This window comes from Sus scrofa, chromosome 6 (assembly GCF_054392235.1).
Source record: "Sus scrofa isolate SSC_HxYL_T2T_F1_AM1 chromosome 6, Sscrofa_HxYL_maternal_Yorkshire_Landrace_v2.0, whole genome shotgun sequence".
Classification (NCBI taxonomy): domain Eukaryota; kingdom Metazoa; phylum Chordata; class Mammalia; order Artiodactyla; family Suidae; genus Sus; species Sus scrofa.
Genome location: NC_139388.1, coordinates 156,950,567 through 156,964,651, shown reverse-complemented (window position 1 = coordinate 156,964,651; position 14,085 = coordinate 156,950,567).

The following is a 14,085-nucleotide window of genomic DNA, read 5'->3' as shown; positions in this document are numbered from 1 at the left end:
GAAGAACAAATACATGATATGGGAGACAGAGTGGCAGAAATCACTACCACAGAAAAGAATAAAGAAAAAATAATGAAAACAACTGAGGAGAGTCTAAGAGACCTTTGGGACATTAAATATACCTACATTTTCATCATAGGGGTTCCAGAAGTAGAAGAGAGAGAGAAAGGGCCAAAGAAAATATATGAAGAGATTATAGCAGGCTTCCCTAATATGGGAAAGGCAACACTCAAGTTGAAGAAGCATAGGAGTTCCCATTGTGGCTCAGTAATAACAAACCTGAATAACATCCATGGGGATGCAGGTTCAATCCCTGGTCTTTCTCAGTGGGTTAAGGATCTGGCTTTGCCATGAACTATGGAGTAGGTTGCAGATATGTCTCAGATCTGGCATTGCTGTGGCTGTGGTGTAGGCTGGCAGCTACAGCTCCAATTTGACCCCTAGCCTGGGAACTTCCATATGTCTCATCTGTGCACCATCCATCCCCCCAAAAAATGAGGAAGCACGGAGAACCCCACATAGGATAAACCCAAGAAGAAACACAGTGAGACACATACTAATCAAACTGATAAAAATTAAATACAAAGAAAAAATATAAGAAGCTACAAGAGAAAAGCAACAATAACATAATAACATATAAAGAAGCCCTGTAAGAGTCTACCTGCATTTTTCAGTAGAAACTCTGTAAGCTAGAAGGGAGTGGCAAGATATATTCAAGGTGATGAAGGGGAAGAATCTAGAATGAAGAATATTTCTACCCAGCATGGCTCTCATTTAGATTTGATGGAGAGATCAAAAGCTTTTCAGACAAACAAAAGCTAAGAGAATTAAGGACCTCCAAACCAGCTCTACAACAGCTACTAAGGGAATTTCTCTAGGCAGAAAATAAAAATTCACAGTTATAAATAAGAAAATTACAAATGAGAAAACTCACTGATAAAGACAAAAATAATATAAGGTAGAAAATTGCCCATTGACAAATATGATATCAAAACCAGCAGACATGAGAAGTGGAGAGGACATTGAAAATGCATTTGAAAATAAAAGAACAGGGAGTTCCCATTAGTTGGTTACTAACCCAACTAATATCCATGAGGATGCAGGTTTGATCCCTGGCCTCACTCAGTGAGTTAAGGATCCAGCGTAGCAGTTTGCAGACATGGCTCAGGTCCTGCGTTGCTGTTCCTGTGGTGTAGACAGGCAGCTGCAACTCCAATTCAAACACTGGCCTATGAACTTCCATAAGCCACAGGTGTGGCCCTAAAAAGAAAAAAAGAAAAAAGTAAATAAATAAGAAAATAAGAAAACATCATTCCCAAACAATTCTGTCCACATAGGTTATATCAAAATGTAATGGGAAAAACAAATCAAAAACTATAACAGACACACACATAAGAAAGAAAAAGCAATCCAAGCACCACACTAAGGATAGTCAGCAAATCATAAGAAAAGAAGACAAAGGTGAAAGAGAAGAAAAAAAGATCCAAAGTTACAATCCAAAATGCTTAAAATGGCAATAAGCACACACTTATTCATAATTACAGTGAAAGTAAATGTATTAAATGCTCCAACCAAAAGACACAGACTGGCTTAATGGATAAAAAAACAAGACCCATATATAGGCTGTCTACAAGAGTCCCACTTCAGTCCTAAGGAAACATACAGACTGAAAGTGAGGGGATGGAAGAAAGTATTAATGCAAATGGAAATCAAAGGAAAGCAGGAGTAGTAATACTTATATCAGACAAAATAGACTTTAAAATAAAGTCACAAGAGACAAAGAAGGGCACTACATAATGATCAAAGTATGAAGCTAAGAAGAAGATACAACAATTGTAAATATATGTGCCCCCAACATAGAAGCATATAAGGTGATTGCTAGCAGACATAAAAGGAGAAATCAACAGCAACACAATAATTGTGGGAGATTTTAACCCCCTACTTACTCAATGGACAGATCATCCAGACAGGAAATCAACAGGGAAACATAGGCCTTAAATGACCCCCTAGACCAGGTAGACATAAATAATTCCATCCCAAAGGAGCCGAATATATATTCTTCTCTCATGCACATGGAATATTCTCCAGGATTGATCACATCTTGGGCCACAGATCAAGCCTTGGTAAATTTTAAAAATTTGAAATTATTTCAAGCTTTTCTCTGACCACAATGCTATAAGAATAGAAATTAATTACAAGTAAAAAACAGCAATAGACAAAAAATACTGGAAGCTAAAAAATATGCTACTGAACAACCAATGGATCATTGCAGAAATCAAAGGGGAAATCAAAAGATACTTAGACAAATGACAGTGAAGATATGCCAGTCCAAAACCTATGGGACACAGCAAAAGCAGCTATGAGAGGGAAGTTTATACAGTCTTATGCAGGGAATCAAAAAAAGCTCAAATCAACAATCTAAATTTACTTCTAAAATTACTAGAGTAGGGAGAACAGACAAAGCCCAAAATTAGTAGAAGGAAAGAAATCATAAAGACCAGAGCAGAAATAAATGAAACAGGCAACCTAGAATAAAGGGACAGATTCTTACAAAGTTACAACCTACCAAGACTGAACCAGGAAGAAACAGAAAATGTGAATAGACCAATCACAAGTACTGAAATTGAAACTGTGATTTAAAAACTTCCAAAAAAAAAAAAAAAAGTCCAGGGAGCTCCCGTCGTGGCACAGTAGTTAACGAATCTGACGAGGAACCAGGAGGTTGCAGGTTCGGTCCCTGGCCTTGCTCAGTGGGTTAAGGATCTGGCTTTGCTGTGAGCTGTGAGCTGTGGTGTAGGTTGCAGACGCGGCTCAGATCCCACGTTGCTGTGGCTGTGGTGTAGGCCAGTGTCTACAGCTCTGATTCAACCCCTAGCCTGGGAACATCCATGTGCCACGGGAGTAGCCCTAGAAAAGGCAAAAAGACAAAAAAAAAAACCAAAAACCAAAAAACAAAAAAAAGAAAAGTCCAGGGCTGTATGTCTTCTAGGTGAATTCTATCAAACATTTAGAGAAGAGTTTCCTTCTGAAACACTTCCAAAAAATAGCAGAGGAAGGAATACTCCCAAGCTCATTCTATCAGGTCACCACAACCCTTATAACAAATCCAGAAAAGGATACCACACACACAAAAAGGAAAATTACAGGTCAATATCACTGATGAACATAGATGGAAAAATACTCAACAAAATATTAGCAAACAGAATCCAAATATATATTGAAAGGGTCATACACAGTGATCAAGTCTGATTTACCCCAGGGATGGAAAGATTCTCCAATATCCATAAATCAATCAATGTGATACACTACCTCAACAAACTGAAAAATAAAAACCATATGATCACCTCAGTAGATGCAGAAAACCATATGGAATTTCCCAGGTTAGGGCTCAAATCAGAACTAACTGCTGGCCTATGCCACAGCCACAGCAGTGCAGAATTTGAGCTGTGTCTGGAAGCTATACCACAGCTCACGGCAATGCCAGATCCTTAACCCACTGAACGAGGCCAGGGGTTGAACATCCTCATGGATGTTAGTTGGGTTCATTACCACTGAACCACAATGGGAACTCCCAGAAAAAGCTTTCAACAAAATTCAGGATACTGCTAAGGATAAAAACTCTCAAGAAATTGTGCATATAGGGAAACTACCTCAACATAATAAAAGCCATATATGACAAACCCACAGCTAATATCATTCTCAATGGTGAAAAACTAAAAGAATTTCTGCTAAGACCAGGAATAAGACAAGGATGTCCACTTTCGCCAATGTTATTTTTTTAAACATAGTTTTGGAAGTTCTAGCAATGGCAACCAGAGAAGAAAAAGAAATGAAAGGAATCCACTTTGGAAAAGAAGTAAAACTATCACTGTTTGCAGATTATATGATACTATGCCTAGAAAATCCTAAAGATACTACCAGAAAACTGTTAGAACTCATGAATGAATTTGGTAAAGTTGCAGGATATAAAATTAATACACAGAAATCAATTGCATTTCTATATGCTAACAACAAAACATCAGAAATGGAAATTAGGGAAACCATCCCACCTACCATCGTATGAAAAATAATAAAATACCTAGGAAATAAACTTACCTAAAGACACAAAGGACCTGTACTCTGAAAACTTTAAGTAGCTGATCAAAGAAATCAAAGACAGTACAAACAGATGGAAAGCTATATGATGCTCTTGGATTGGAAGAATCAATATTATCAAAGTGACTATACCACTCAAAATAATCTACAGATTCAATGCAATTCCTATCAAATTAACAATGACTTTATGCACAGAACTAGAATAAAATATTTTAAAATTTGTATGGAAGTTCCTGTCATGGTGCAGTGGAAATGAATCTGACTAGGAACTATGAGGTTGTGGGTTCAATCTTTGGACTTGCTCAGTGGGTTAAGGATCTGGTGTTGCCATGACTGTGGTGTAGGTTGCAGACACAGCTTGGATCTGGTGTTGCTGTGGCTGTGGTGTAGGCTGGCAGCTGTAGCTCTGATTAGACCCCTAGCCTGGGAACTTCCATATGCTGTGGGTGTGGTCCTAAAAAAAAAATTGGATGGAAACACAAAAGACTGCAAATAACCAAAGCAATATTTAAAAAGAAAAATGGAACAGGAGGAATCAGGCTTCCTGGCTTCAGACAATACTACAAAGCTACAATCATCAAAACACAAAAACAAACACATAAATCAGTGAAACAGCATAGAAAACCCAGAAATAAACCCAAGCACCTCAGGTAAACTAATCTATGACAAAGGAGGCAAGAATATACAGTGGAAGCAAGAAAGTCTCTTCAATAAGTGGTGCTGGGAAAATCGGACAGCTACATGTAAAGGAATGAAATTAGAACATTCTCTTACACCATACACAAAAACAAACTCAAAATGGATTAAAGACCTAAACATAAGGCCAGATACTGCAAAACACCTAGAGGAAGACATAGGCAGAACTTTCTTTGACAAAAATCACAGCAACTTCCTGTTTGATCCACCTCCTAGAGTAATAACAATAAAGGCAAAAATAAACTAAAGGCACCTAATTAAACTAAAAAGTTTTGCAGAGCAAAGGAAACCATTAAAAATGAAAAGACAACCCACAGAATGGGAGAAAACCTTTGCAAATGATGCAACAGACAAGAGCCTAATTGCCAAAATATACAAACAGCTCATACAACTCAACAGCAACAACAAAAAACCCAATCAAAAAATGGGCAGTATACCTAAATAGATATTTATCCAAAAAAACCATAGGGTTAGCTGGTAGGTACATGTAAAAACACTCAAGATCACTAATTCTTAGAGAAATGCCAATCAAAACACAATGAGGTACCACCTCACTCTGGTCAGAATGGCCATCATTAACAAGGCAATAAACAATAAAAGTTGGATAAGGTGTGGAGAAAAGAGAACCCTCCTGCAGTGTTGGGAATGTAAATTGGTACAACCACTAAGGAAAAGAGTATGGAGGTTCTTCAGAAAACTAAATATAGAACTAATATATGATGGAATAATCCCACTCCTGGACATAAATCCGGACAAAACATTCATTCAAAAAGATACATGCACCCCTATGTTCATCATATCACCATTCACAATAGCTGAGACATGGAAACAACCTAAATGCCCATCAACAGATGAATGGATTAAAAAGTGGTACATATACAAAATGGAATACTATTCAGCCATAAAAAGAACAAAAAAACGCAGTTTTCAGCAACATAGATGGAACTGGAGATTATCACACTAAGTGAAGTAAGTCAGAAAGAGAAAGACAAATACCATATGACATCACTTAGATGTGGAAGCTAAAATACGGCACAGATGATCCCATCTACAAAACAGAAACATCACAGACATGGAGAGCAGACTTGTGGTTGCCGGGGGGCGGGGGAGGGTGTGTAATGGATGGGGAGTTTGGGATTGGTAGATGCAAGCTATTATATTTAGAGTGGATAAACAATGGGGTCCTACTGTATAGCACAGGGAAGTATACAATCTCTTTGGTTAGAACATGATGGAAGATAGTGTGAAAAAAAAAGTATGTGTATATGTATATGTATGTGTGTGTATATATATATATATATGACTATGACTGAGTCACTTTGCTGTATCAGTAGAAACTGATGAACATTGTAGGTCAACTATACATTAATAAAAAATATAAAGCATACACACACACACAAGGGTAGCTAGAGAGATGATGGAGAAACTATGTAGCTTCATTTTGGTGATCTCTCATATTTTGTACTTAACATAAACATTAGGTTTTACACTTTAAACATATACAAAAATACTTCATCTTACATTGAAATAAATGAAATCTTAAACTTTATTAAAAATTCTGTTAATAATTGCTCATTTGAAGTTTTTTAGTAACTCCAATATCTGGGCTTTTTCAGGGACACTTCTTACCCTGTATGTTGGCCAAGGCTTCCTATTTCTTTACAAGGTTCATAATTTTTTGTTGATAATTTGACTCTGTAAATGATACAATGTAGAAACAGGACATCATAAACCACCCTGGGTCTGTTATTGTTACTGTTGTTATTTCTGTTGCTTCTTGTTGAGTGGCTTTCTTGGACTATTTCTGTAAAAACTTCTGTTCTGTATCATGTGCTGCCCCTGAGTGCTTCGCTGTTAGCATTGTGTTCAGCTAATGCACAGTTTCCTCAAATGCCTTGGACCTTAAATTCTCTCAGGGCTCTGCATGTGAGTTGGATTACACCTTCAGCACTCTAGCAGTTAGTTCACACCCTATCTTAGCCTAAATTTCTGCTTGTTCAGAGCCTCAAGATCTCTCAGAGGTGAGATTAGTGTTTCTTGGGTCCCTTGTGAGCATGTACAGAGCCCTTGCAGGTGCAGAGACTTCTAGATTCCCTGGAAGATTGCAGAGCTTGTTGAAGCCCTAGTAGACACCTCTTCCCCACTTTTTCCTCTTAATCCTCTTGGTAGCAGACATGGTATTGCCATTTCAGGTTACTGAACATATGTACAATTGTCCTGATTTTTTTTGAACACATGACTTGCAGTGTGGTTCCCAGAGACTGAACTCGAAGTCAACTTAAGACAACCCCAGAGAGTGGGGCTTTCCAGGGAGTTGCTAGCCAAAGAATGACATCTGTCTGAGTACCAGGCCTTTGGGGAGCTCCCTCCAGTGCTTTTTGTGCCTGGTTTTCAGAGCTGCCACTGTTGCCAGGCTCTTGCTTTTTGAGGAGACAGCAGAGCTGGGGAGAGGGCAATAGGAGCAGGACAAGTAGATGCCTCAGAGCTTGTTGTTCTTACTGAGATTCAGATCATTTTTGTTTTTCCTTAGTCAAAAGCTCAGATTGTTCCAACATTTACTTTACTTTTCAACTTGTACAATTGTTGCAAGATCTCTGGTTAGTGTCCTAATTTCCGAAAATGTATTTTTACATCTTTTGTTAGTTTTCACAATGCTTTTTCAGAGGAGTGATTTTTTTCTTTCTTTTTGGCTGCACCTGAGGCATGTGGAAGTTCCCAGGCCAGGGATCAAACCACACCACAGCAGTGACCGGAGCCACAGCAGTGACAGTGCTGGATCCTTAAGAAGCCTTGCCACGAGGGAACTCTGAACAGTGGATTTCTGAAGGCCCTTGCTTTGCCATTTCAGAAGTTCTTCTCGCCACAAGTCAGATTTTGGGAAGTAGATGGGACCTAAGCAAGAAGTCTTTGAAGTCCACATTTTGCAGAATGTGAAGCTGAGTCTAAAAGGCTGGCTGAAGAGCAGGAGAGGATATCTTAACAAGCGGTAGCATGAATCAGACTGCTCTGCTTTCCTCACTTGACTGCCCTCTGCCTCCTTACCCAGCCCCAACAGGTTCAATAAGCGTTTACCAAGCATCTACTATGCACCAAACCTGCTGTGCACTGAGCCTAACTGAAGAAGGCATAATCCCTCTAAAAACTCAGTACAGTGGGGAGATTACATGGAAATAGGAAATTGAAACTTTTGAATAAAGTTCTCAGAGAATGGAGGAGGGATCAAGTAACTGGCTGACAGAGTCAATAAGATGTTACCGAAGAGTTGTCATTTAAAGCAGGATCTATTTGGTGTAATTAGATACTTCTTTACAGAATAATCTATAAAGACAACAAGATGATGAAGGACCTGGCCTAAAGGAATTGACAGTTCAGCACTTTGTCAGGAGAACTATTAAGAGATGGATTGAAGAGGTGAACAGGTTTCAGATCACGAAACAACAGTGTGCCAAGCTAAGGAGCAGGTCACACATGGCTGTGCACGGCCACCTCCAGAGGGCACTTTTCACCTAGACCACCTGTGTGGCAGCCTTGCTAAAGGATTTATAATGATCTTGTGGTCTATAGGGAAAAGAGTATATTATTCTGAACCCAGTGAAGAAAAGATCAAATGGCCTGATAAAAAGATATAAAAAGAACAGGAGGCTTTGTATGAAAAACCGTAACAGCATTACAACTACATTTTAATCTATCATTTGCCAAGCACAGTTACTTTGTTTAACATAAATATAGGTTACATTTACATACATATATGTTATATAATTATATAATGTGCTTATATATGATATAATTTGATTTATATAGTATATAATAAATATTTATAAATATTTAATGTGTGTTAAACAAAATAACTCATTCATATATACAAATGTATTTGGTCACAACAATTAAAATATAAGTTTATCAGATATTTTAGCATGACTTATGCTGCAGTAATTAACAATCCCAAAATCATAGTGGCTCTCAACAAAATAGGTTAATTTTCACATCACAAGTCCATCTTGGATCATCTAAGACTCTGATTCTGTGTCTCCTGGGTGTGGGCTGACAGATACTTATCTGGGACATTCCTGGTCATTGCAGAGAAATAAGAAACATATTAATCTATGATTTGGCTCTTAAGCATTCAGAAGTAACTTGAGGAATTTTGCTCTCCTTTATTGTCCACAGCCATTCCTGCATCCATCAGGGTAGTTCGATAGTCATCTCACAAGAAGATGCACCACAAAGGAAGGCAACTCAGAGAGGGACAGGGCATCCTTTAACCAAGCTCATGATTCACAGCTATTTTATTTCTTCTATTCTGCAAATTAGGACATGGGTTCAGGAAAGTAGCCTGGTTGGTTTAATTGCCAAGCAGAAGTTACTAAATGGTAAAACCAGGAATTGAATTCAGGCCAGTATAGCTCCAAAGCTTTGACCATCGGTTTGTCTGACTTCCCATGCTACCCCTGAATTTTTAATTTAAATAATTTTTTTAATTGAAAGATTTTGAAATTCTGGGGCGAATGCTTTACAATTTTCACAAGTTTCACATGCATGATTTCATATAATCCAGAATAACTCTTTAAAAAAATCCCCTACCCTTCTTTCCCCTTCTTACTGCCAACCACTAGTTTGTCCTCTATACCTGGCATCTTGGTTTTTTCCACTAAATGTGTCCTAAAAATTATTACTAATTCCATGGTACTCCATTGTTGTTTGCAGGTATCATCTCCTAATGATGGACATTTGCGGTGTTTCAGTCTTTTGCTATTTCAAATAATCTCAATGATCTTATGCATATGTCATTTTGTGTTTATGGAGCTATATCTTCAGGGTAGAGTCCTAGAGGTTTCATGGCTGGGCCAAAAGGTAAGTGCATATATAGTTTTTCTTGGTAATGCCCATCATAGCTATACTGTGATGCACTCACCCCAGCAATATATGAATGCAGCTATTTGTCCTACAGTCTTGTCACACACTGTATGTGGGGCATTTTGGAGTTTTGCAAAGATGACTGATGAAAATAGAATCTTAGGATAGCTTTAGTTTGCATTTCTCTTATGACTAAAGCTGAGTGATTTTTCATTGATTTAGGGGTCATTTGCCTGTGCTTTGAACTTGATTTTTTTTCCTCTTGAGATATAATTGTAGTAAGCTGAACAGATCTTAAGTGTATCGTTTGGAAAGGAACCCTCCTACACTGTTGATGGGAATGTAAGCTGGTACAACCATTATGAAGCACAGTATGGAGGTTTCTTAAAAAACTAAAATAGAGTTGACATATTATCCTACAATCCCACACCTGGGCATATAGTTAAGAAAAATATAATTTGGAAATGTACACGCACCCCAATGTTTATTGCAGCACTATTTATGATAGCCAAGACATGGAAGCCACCTAAATGTCCATTGACAGATGATAGGAGAAAGAAGATGTGGTATATATGTGTGTGTGTGTGTGTGTATATATGTTATATATATATGTTTTATATATATATATGTTATATATATTCATTCAATGGAATACTGCTTAGCCATAAAAAGAATGAAATAATGCCATTTGCAGCAACATGGATAGACCTAAAGATTATCATACTAAGTGTAGTCAAAAAGGGTAAGATAATAATCATGGGATTGCTTATATGTTGAGTCTAAAAAAATGATACAAATGAATTTATTTAAAAAATGGAAACAGACTCATAGACACAGAAAATAAACTTATAGTTACCAAAGGGGAAAAGGGGGAGAGAGATAAATTAGGAGTGTGAGATTAACATATACAAAGTATTATACATAGAATAGAATACAAAGTATTATACATAGAATAGATAAACACCAAGGACCTAGTGTATAGCACAGGAAACTATACTCAATAATTGGCAATATCCTATAATGGAAAATATTGTAAAAAAGAACATATGTATATATATATGTGTGTATGTACACACACACACACACAAACTGAATCATTTTGCTGTGCACCTAAAACTAACACAACACTGTAAGTCTATGATACTTTGATTTAAAAAAAATCTGTAGAGTTAAAAAAAATCTGATAAAATAGACTTCATCAAAATTAAGAATTTCAGCTCAGCCAGACACCATTAAGAAAATGATAAAGCAAATCATAGACTTGGAAAAGTATTTGTAATGTAAAGAGCTAACAAATAGCTTATAACCAGAATATACAAGGAACCCTCCACAAATGAATAACAAAAAGGCAACCCAATTTAAAATGGGCAAAAGATTTGCATACTTCATAAAAGAAGGTAGACAAATGATGAACATACACATGCAAAGATATTCAACCTTAGTCATTACTGAAATGCAAATTATATCCACTCTGAGCTATGAAAAATTGACTAGAATGGCTAAACTTTTGAAATCTAACAAGTAGCTCGTGGTGAGTACACAAGCACACAGTGTGACCCAGCTTGTACAAATACCCACCCAGGGACATCAGTCTGTTCTGGGGAAATGAATTTGGGAAATGGAACAGGTGGCCTATTCCATATTTGAGAGGAAGAAAACCAAGGCTTGTGTTTTAAATGTGTTTCTCAAAGTCACCATCAGGAGTTGAGGAGAGAAAAAACCCAAGTCCCTGGACACTCGTTCCCAGTGCCTCCCCTTCCTTCTTGGTAGATTAGCAACAAGCAGGCTTGAGTTGACTGCAGGGGACAACAGCCTGATGCCCTGGTCTAACATAGAAACCCACCCAGGAAGCCGTCCTTGTTCACTTAGTCACCTCTAGACAGGGCTCTGGGAGGTGGTCCCTCTGCTGGAGCCTCTTCGTGGGGCCTGTGGTCCAGCCTTGCCCAACCTGGACACGCTCCATAAAACTTAGGGTCTCCTGAGTGCCCTGCTCCTCAGCTGCTTGTAGGTCCTCCGCCTCCAACCTGATGTGACACTGACACTGCAGCGTGGGTATGTCTGTATCTCTGCAGGACACAGGTAGAGGAGAGATCCATAACCTGGGTTGCTTTGTGGTAAAATCTGTGCCTTGTCCCACGATGCCACAGAACATGTCATGTGCTTTCACACTATGTGTCAGACCTGGATATAAGGGAAGAAGGAAAGGGGCCCTAGAGCTTCCAAAATAGATGAGGAATAAGAGTGCAACAAAATACAGATAAGAAAATGTTTGTGTAATGCTTGGACCGAAATATAAATTCGTATTTTAGAGTCTCATCAAAGACATGTTACGTGGCCAGAAAATTTATTTATTCCTAGTTATATGTCTGCAAGCTTTCTGTTTTACCTGGGTCATGCTCTACTTGGCTATGGGTTCACTTGCATCCATTAGGTCAAGATGAGTGTCAAGGGGTTTTCCATTTGTTCCACAAGGACTTGATAAATGCTTGCCTATCTAGAATCATGGAAAATGCATAGCAGAACAGGAATAGAATTCAGAGCTGACTTAGGAGTCCTTCATTTCACAGATGAGGAGAATGAGCACATAATGGAAGGTATTTTGCTTAATTTCCCAGTTTCCTATGTGGGTGATCTGATTGGGGTAAAAACACCTGGGGAATATAAGATCTCAGATATTCCAGAAGTTCAAGGTGTGATTCGATTTGTTTTATTCTAGAACTATCATTTGGGGTGCTTTCTAGAGTTGCAAGTTTCCAGGAGGTTACAAAGAAAGTGGCACAGGAGGGAAGGAGTCAGGGAAAAACCTTTAAAAGAATAACCTAGTCCTTGAGGATAAGACAAAAATTGTTTAGAACCAGCTAGGTCCAAGATGGTGAAAGATTCAAATTCCAGTAGCCCTTGAACCTCATTATACACTCATTGTAACACATCAGCATGCTAAATGACAGGCCCACAGGGGCCATGACAGTTCCAAGGCTGACCATAAAAGGCCAAATACTAGGTGATGGCCCAGTTCCTGGAAATACCTACCCCTTTCCCAAATAGCTGGAATAGTCCTCCCACTCACTAGCCAATGAAATTATCCAGACCATACAATCTAACCACCCCATATTTTGGCACTGCTCTCAAGTCTTTTGAGAAACACAGCATGTGATGGATTGTGTATCTCTCTCAATAAATCTACTTCTTACCTATCACTTTGCTTCTCCCTGAATTCCTTCTGTGCTGAGACATAAAGAACCTGAACTCTAGTAAGCCCTGAGACCAGGTGAATGATTTTAATTAAAAGACAGTGCATTCAAGACCCAATCTGGATTTTGGCTGGTTTGGTGTTTCAGCCCATGGGTTCAAGTCAGAGTTTGTGGTTTCAAGCTGAAAATGGAGGTAAAGAGGCAGGGCACAACCCTTAAAAGAATGACATAACTATTTAAGATATGACAAAAACTGTTTAGAACCAACTAGGTCCAAGACAGTGGATGAGTTAACTTCCAGTGGACCTTGAGCTTCATTATATGCTCATTGGAACACTTTAGCAGTTAAGTGACATGCCTACAGGTGCCAGGACAGTTCTGAGGATGACCATAAAAGGCTAAAAATTGGGCAGTGGCCCACTTCCTGAAAATCCCTGCTCCTTCCTGGAAGTAGGTGGAATAATCTTCCCACTCATTAGCCTATGAAATTGCCCAGTCCACGAAAACTCATTACCCCGTATTTTTTGGGCCTCTCACCTTCTGAAATGGCCCACACTCTGTCTGTCGGGTGTTTCTGTGAGGACTGGTCTCTTGCCTTTTGACATGGTCGATACTTTGTCTATCTCCCAGTAAGTCTACTTATCCATCACTTTGCCACTCTCTGAATTCCTTCTGTGCTGAGACATAAAGAACCTGAACTTTAGTAAGTCCTGGGACCAGATATATGATTTTAGTTAAAGAAAAACCACTGAGTTCAAGTCCCAATCTGGCCTTTGACTGGGTTTGAGTCCCATTCTGTGGGTTCAGGTCCCAGACTGAACTCTGGCTGGGTTAGAGTCCCAGGGACTGGGTGCCAGTCTCAATCGGAGGTATAGTTTCAAAGTCACAATTTGAGTTTCTGAAACCCATGTGAGTTGTGTCGTTTCGAAAGTGCACCCTGGTGGGCGGCTGGGGTTCTCACTTTCTGTTCTACAGCCAGAAAGAACCAGCTCTTCCTCCTCCTCCACATTGGGAACTGTAACTATTTCTTCCAGACATACTCTTAGCTCCCTTGACTCTCAGGCTAGCTCTAGCCACACTCACTCTCCCTCTCTGTGTCTCTCCTGGTCTCTGTCTCCATCTCTCTCTCTACCCCTCTCTTCCTCTCTCTTGCTTTTTTTCTTCCTCCCAACACTACCCTCTCATTCTAATTCTCTCTCCTCTCCCCCTCTTCCTCCCTCCCTATTAGTTTCCCTTGATAGTGGTGCCC